This window comes from Elephantulus edwardii, unplaced genomic scaffold, assembly GCF_000299155.1.
Source record: "Elephantulus edwardii isolate Elephantulus edwardi_28Jun2011 unplaced genomic scaffold, EleEdw1.0 scaffold00062, whole genome shotgun sequence".
NCBI classification, from domain to species: Eukaryota; Metazoa; Chordata; class Mammalia; order Macroscelidea; family Macroscelididae; genus Elephantulus; species Elephantulus edwardii.
This window is the reverse complement of record NW_006399812.1, coordinates 16,786,253-16,793,873: the sequence shown is the minus strand read 5'-3', so window position 1 is coordinate 16,793,873 and position 7,621 is coordinate 16,786,253.

Genomic DNA, 7,621 nt, shown 5'->3' with positions numbered 1-7,621 from the left:
CAGTGCGATTGGCACAGGACAGAGCGGAGTTTAGGGCTGTTGTACATAGGGTCGCTATGAGTCGCAAGCGACTCGACGGCACATAACAACAACAATAACATTCAGATGTTTATGTTATTATAGAGTTGTATAGGTCACTCTGGTATCCCGGTGGTAAGAGAGTTGTGCTACCAACCCCAAATCATGTGACTGGAAGCCAGCATGGAGGCAAGATGGGCAACCAGCTCCTGTTCAATTTACGGCCTGTGAAAATCTGCTGAAAGATCAGCTGAGTCAGTTCTGACTTCACATTGCATGGAATGCAGTAGGGAGCTCTGGCGGTCTAGTCTGTAAAGATAGCACTGCTGACCTAAAGATGGCATCTCTCCGGGTTCAAACCCACAAGCAGCAACTTGGGAGAAAGATGAGTAATCTCCTCCCATGTGACTGACAGCCTCGGAAAATACCGTCTTTGGTCAGCTATGAGTTAATTCCAAATCAGTGGCAATGAGCATGAGAGAGTGCTTGACGCTCCACGGACATTATAAACCTTCTCTCCTCTCTTCCTTTGATTTTTTTTTAATTAAAAAGACATTTTGCTTTTACTTCACACATGTGACCATATGCTTTTTAAAAAAATTTTATTTGTTTTGAGCATGCTTTTATTTATTTACATGAAAGTTTATAAGTCATATTGGATTTTAAGTCAATCATTCATATATATTCTGTTTTACAACATTAATACAGGCATCCCTCTATTTATTTAGGTCTTCTTTAAATTGTTTTCAATCTTGTCTTGTAATTTTCAGTGAAAGGGTCTTGCACATCTTTTATTAGATTTATTGTGAGGTATTTAAAAATGGGCAATCCCCTCCTGTGCAATCTACAGTCTCTGAAAATCCTCTAGAGGGTCAGTATACATGTTTGACCTACATTACCTTGTCCTATTTTCAACTAACTTAAGAGACCAAGTATTAGTGAGCACAAGTACTGTCTGTCACAGCCACTTACTATAAAAGACCCCCAAAACCAAACCCACTGCTGTCAGATTGGTTCCAATTCCTACTTAACCATCCATCAGATTTCTGAGATAGTATATCTTTGCCCCTCTTAGTTCTGTGGAGTTGTTAGATGCTGTAGAGTTGAGTGTGACTGATAGTGACCCTACGAACAACAGTTCTGAACCCTCTCTTATCCTTTGCTGTCCTTGTCATCTCTGACACGCTTGAGCCATTGCTGCCATCACTGTGTCAGTTCATCTCATCGCGGGTCTTCCTCTCCTTCACAGACCTTCCACCTTTCCTATCATCATGTCTCTTCCAAGGAATAGCCCTTTCTAGAAATCTCTTATTAGATTAAATGTCTAATTTATTAACAATGATCTTTTTCTTTCTGAAAAGCTGTAATTTGTGCATAGGGGATGGGAATGGAGTCAGGTGTAAAGATGTCAGAAGGAATCCTAGGGCCTATGCCAGTAGTTTTGTTGGAATATTGTTAAACTCATTTCACCAACAATCCCCGTGGGCTTATCACCATCCAACCATTTGCAGCTGCTTGCCTCGGTAATACGCTGTTGCGCATTGCCATTGAGTCAGAACCGACTCATGGATGACCTCTTAGTGGGTTGTCAGAAACTGTAAACCACAAGGAAGGGAGTTTCCCATCTTCTTCCTGCAGAGCGTTTGGTGGATTTAAACCCTCTGCCCACCAGGCTACCAGATTATCATTGTTATTAGGTGCCACTGTATTGAGTATGACTCAAAGCGACAAGAGCTCTGAACCCTGTGCTATCCTGTGCCATCCTCATCCCTTCTGACACACTTAAGCCCATTGCTGCAGCCACAGTGTCTATCATCTTGCTGAGGCCACCAGATAGTGGCTAACATATTAAGCTGCTAGTTGAAAAGACAGCAGTTTGAGTCCACTAGCTGCTCTGTGGGAGAAAAATGGCCAATGTCTTCCCATACCATTTAAGCCTCAAAAATCTGATGGAGGGTAGCTATAAGTTGGAAGCAACTCCACAGTAGTGGGTCTAGTTTTGGGGGTCCTTTTATGTGACAGACATTACTTGTGCTCACTAACACTTGGTTCCCTTAAGTCAGCTGAGAGCAAGGCAAGTTGGGATAAAGCACGCCTGGCATCTCCTTTGAATTCCTGGAGGAAGTTAAGAGCAATTACCTTCTGTCTCGGTGACAGACACCAGGACAGCAGCCATCACTGTTTAGTGGAGGTCTGAAGCTTCTAAGATTTCTAAGCAGTAGCTGGAAGAGGTAAGTTGGGTCAGACACTGACTTTGTTTTGATCACAAGTCATGCTCTCAGCAGAGGTGGAGATGAAAGAGGGAATATCCTCTTTCACCCTCTAAAACTAGACTCAGCAAAGGATCTGACTTGGGGACAGATCCATGGAGAACTCAATCTGTGAAACATGGGAAAGTAAGGCAGGACTCATTAGGGCTGCCTTGTTTTTCCGGATCTTGCAAATTTCCCATCTCTGAGAGTGTATAGTTTACCACTTTGCTATGGCTCATTTTAATGGAAAATATTTGCATTTTCTTCCTCTTCCCCCCCACTTATAACCCTTTTTGCTTTTGATGTTTTATTGTAGTAGTTGTCTACAACCTAAAAACAAGCCCTGTGCAAAGTTCCAAGGCTTAGTGCCCCTTGGAACAGAGCTGACCCTCTGTGCTATCTGGAGCAGCGGCAGTGCTGACACGAGGACTGCTCGGCCACAGCCTGACCACAGAACCAGAGGTGCACACCTGCCCTGCTAAGTTCAGAGACCTGTGACTTATTTTTAGGTCTGTGACTAAGTCCTCAATTAGCACTGAGGCCTTTAAGAGAGAGGACACCCTGCTGAGGGACTGACTGGTGTGGATAGCAAGCATCTGACTGCTTGACACCATGACAGTGGTCATATGAGATCAGAGGTACAGTCCTACAATTCCCAGGATACAAATCTTGACATCTTAATGTAATATTCTTTCTCTAAGACACAGAATATGACTGACAATCAGATTTATGTTTCCAAATGCTATTATAATATCATAGAATTGGAAACTATGGTACACTCACACAAGAGGATTGTTATGTGCTGTCGAGTCACCTGTGACTCATAGCAACCCTATGTACAAGAGCCCCAAACTCTGCTGTATCCTGTGCCAATCTGACTGTCTCTGACACAACCACTCTGATTACTCCAGTCACTGAATCAATCTACCTCATAGTGTCTTCCTCTCCTGTGCTGTCCCTCCACCTTCCCAAGCATGATATCCTTCTCCAAGGACAGATCCCTCCTTGCAACATGTACAAAGTATATCAGACGAAGCTTCAGAATCCTTGCCTCCAAGGAGAAGCCTGGTTGAACCCTCTCCAGGATCTGTTAGTTTTCTTAGCAGTCCATGGTATATTCAATACTCTTTTCCAACACCACAGCTCAAAGGCATCAATTCTCCTTCTATTCTCTCTACTCACTGTCCAGCTCTCTGACACAGATCAAGTGACTGCAAAGACCATGTCCTGTATCAAGTGCACCTTAGTCTCCAGAGTGACATCATTACTCTCCAGTACTTTGAAGAGGTCACTAACAGCAGACTTTATAATCACAATATGTCTTTTAATTTCCTGGCTACTGGTGCCAAGAGTGTTGGCCATGGAGCCAAGCAAACTAGAGCTGTGAACAATCTCTGTCTCTTCACCATCCATCCTGATGCTGCCAACTGGCCCAGTGATGAGAATCTTTGATTTCTTTATATTGAGCCTTAGTCCATATTGAAGGCTGCAGTCCTTGATTTGGCAAAAAAATAAGGCCCCAGGAATTGATGGTATACCAATTGACATATTTCAACTAACAGATGCTGCCTTAGATGTGCTCACCTAATTGTATCAAGAAATCTGAAGGACAACCACCTGGCCAACTGATTGGAAGAGATCTGTATTTTTTTTTCTCCTTCCATAAAATGGTGACCCCACAGAGTGTGGACATTTTTTAACAAAATCAATGGCATCACATGCAAGCAAGATTCTGATGAAGATTATAAAAAAATTCCTGGAACAGCACATCAACAGAGAACTGCCAGAAGTCCAGGCTGGTTTTAGATGGGGTTGTGGTACTAGGGATATAGTTGCTAATATTAGACGGAATTTGGCTGAAAGCAGGGAGTACCAGAAGAATGTCTGTTTCATTGATTATGTAAAGGCATTTGACCATGTGGATCACAACAAACTGTGGCTGATTTTGAGAAGAACAGGAATCCCAGAACACTTGATCGTGCTAATGTGAAACCTATACTTGGACCAGGAGGCAGTCATCAGAACACGGCAGGGAAACAATGCATGGTTCAAAATTAGGAAGGGTGTATGCCAGGGATGTGTCCTGTCTCCACACCTTTTCAACCCATATGCAGAACAGATTATCTGGGAGGCTGGGCTCTATGAGGAGAAGTGTGGCATCAGGATTGAAGGAATATTCATTAATTATCTGCATTATGTAGATGACACAATCCTGCTTGCTGAAACTGAGGACCTGAAGCACTTGCTGCAGAAGATCAAGGAAAAGAGTATTATGCATTACTAAAAAACCATCAAGAATTTGTGAAACACTGTACAACATGGATAAAGGTAGAACAAATGATGCTGAGTGACATTAGTCAGTAAAAAAAAGGACAATTATGGTGTGCTATTTTTAGGAGCCATCAAGACGACTACAACTGAAAGACGAATAGCAGATCAGAGCCTGGCCTAATCTGAGCTGTCCTCACAATCTCCACCATGCTTAAGTCTAATGGCACAGTTACTGTATCAGTCCATATATTTGAGGGTCTTCCTCTCTTTTGCTGATCTTCTACATTTCCTAGCAGAATGGTTTTTTCTAAGGACAATAGACAGGCCCATAATACTATCAAGGAGGCACAGTCACCTTAATCAACCACTTAAGGTCACAGGGAGCTCTGGTGGCTTAGTGGTAACGAACTGCACTGTAAATGTAAAGATACATGGGTTTGAATCCACTCTCTGCAGAATAAAAATGGGCAATCTCCTCCAATGTGATTTACGGCCTCTGAAAACTCACTAGCGGGTCAGCTATGGGTCAGTTCTAACTCAATGGTACAGGTCAAAAGAGCAGCATTTGCTCAAGGACAAAGCACAGAAGGAAGGACGATATAGGATAGAAAGATTAATTAAAATGAAAATTACAGGGAGGAAGTTGGGAAAGGTGTGATTACCTTGTGACTATTGTAATTAATGCTTTTAAACATATATGAACGGTTAAATGAAAAACTGATCTGCTTTGTAAATTTTCTCATCACAATTAAAAAAAAAAAAGAACTAGCATACTACCAACAACCTGTAGCCACAGAACTGGTAAAAATCATACTTCTTGCACACAATTTTTATTACATTTATGGATATGTATGTAACAGTATTGCTGTTGTTGAGTACCATTGAGTTGGAACTGTCCCTTAGCTGACCCTCCAGAGTCTTCAGAGGCAGTTAATTGCACAGGAGATTTCCTATCCTTTTCATTTTTTTTAGAAAAGCAAAACTACCAATTTATTTGTCTTTGGGCATGTTACTCTTTTCCTTAATGTTTCATAGAGACTTCCCTAAGTTTTTTTAAAATTAATTTTAATAAAAGCTTATAGAGACTTTGGATTCCCATTCATTCATTGTTGCATTGTACTCCCTGCTCAACCTACCCTCCACCCAGTTTGCACTTCTCTTTGAAAAGTAAAATTCTTTCATTGTTATACAATCCCTTCCCCCAAGTCCACTCCACTCCACAGTCTTCATTCTGGACTTTTGTCATGACAATAATACCTAATCACATCTCCCTTTTAAACAGTTCTCTCTCTCTCTCTCATGTTTCAATGCAGTATACATAATTTATCCCATCTTTCTCAGTCTCCCCCAAACTCCGATGTCAGTCCTGGTTTACAACACTGGCACTATGCAGTATTTGTCCTTTCATGACCGAGATATTTCATTCAACATAATGCTCTCCAGGGTCACTCATTTTGTATTTCATGAGTTCCTTGTTTTTTAGTGCAGCATAGTATTCCATTGTGTGGATATATGACAGCTTCTCTATCCATTCGTTTGTTGATGGGCACTTAGGTTGTTTCCAGCTCTTTGCTACTGTGAACAAAGCCACGATAAACACGGGTGTGCATATATCTGATTGCATAGCGGTTATGGTTTGTTTTTTATATTCATAGTAGTAAATGGTCAAATGGTATTTCTATTTGTAACTTTTTGAGGAAGTTCCATACAGCCTTCCATAGTTGTTGCACCATTTTACACTTCCACCAACAGTGAATAAGGGTTCCAGTTTCTTCACAACCTCGCCAGCATTTGTTGTTTGCTGTTCTGTTAAATTTTGCTATTCTTACTGGGGTGAGATGATATCTCATAGTTGTTTTGTTCCCTAGTTGTTTGTTTTTTGGTTTTTGTTCCCTAGTTTTTTTAAAGCTAGAGAATAAGTTGGTTTCTTCTTTAAAAAAGAAAGGTTATTTGCTTTTGCAAATATTATGATGTTGCACTTTTGAGTCAAAATTGACCCATAGCTGATCCTCCAGGTTTACAGATGTAGTAAATTGCACAGGAGAAGATTGCCCATCTTTCTCCCACAGAGCAAATGTTGAATTTGAATGTCCTACGTGTGGTTTGGCAGCACAGTTACCACTAAGTCACCAGAATGCCTTGAAAAAAAGGTAGGAGGGCTTTGTGCATTAGTGCCTTTAAAACATGAGAAAACATACTGACCTAATAAAAAATGCATGAGGTATTGAGACATTACTATTCATTTATTACACTGGTAAACTTTTTGTTTACTAACACTTAACTGGTGCTCAAAGGAAAAAACAGGCCCCCTCAAATAAAGCTGTAAATTGCCAGTCTTTGTGGAGGATTACACAACAGTAGTTATCAAAATTACAAAGCTATGCTTATTATCCAGAATTTCCAGTTCTTCTACAAATAAACTCACTGTGGGAGTCAGAATAGATTTGACAGCTGTGGGTTCTCTGTCAAGTGGCTTAGGAAGAACTGTCACAGTCTGAAAGACTGAAAATAAGCTAGCTCCACATGAAGAGGATAACTCTGAGCCTGAGGAACAGTGAAGAAAGGCTTTTGACTACTGTGTGAAAAGTATAGCCTGTTCAAAATACTGTTGTTGTTAGCTGCCCTCAAGTAAGACTCATAGTGACCCTATGAACAATAGATCTGAATCCTGTCCTGTCCTGCACCATCCTCACAAGCTCTGATACTCAAGCCTATTGCCACAGTCACTTGGTCAATACACCTGGTTGAGTCTTCCTCTCCTTCACTGTTCCTCCAACTTTCCAAGAATGGTGTCTCTCTCCAAAATACAAGAAAACAAACTATGTATGCCCCTGCAGCACAGTCCAAGTACTGAAGTCTAGGATGATTCTTAGATCTTGTGCCCGTCTTCCCACTGCTAGAGCAGGGGAGAGTGCTATCCTGGATTACTACACAGGCCTCTTAACTGTCTCCCTCAGGTTTGTCTAATATCTTATTCTCAACTCAGCAGAGGGAGTTCTTCTGACTTATTGGTAAGAACTGCACTTCCAAGGCAAAGGTACGAAGTTCAAATCCACCAGCTGCTCTGAGGAAGAAAGACG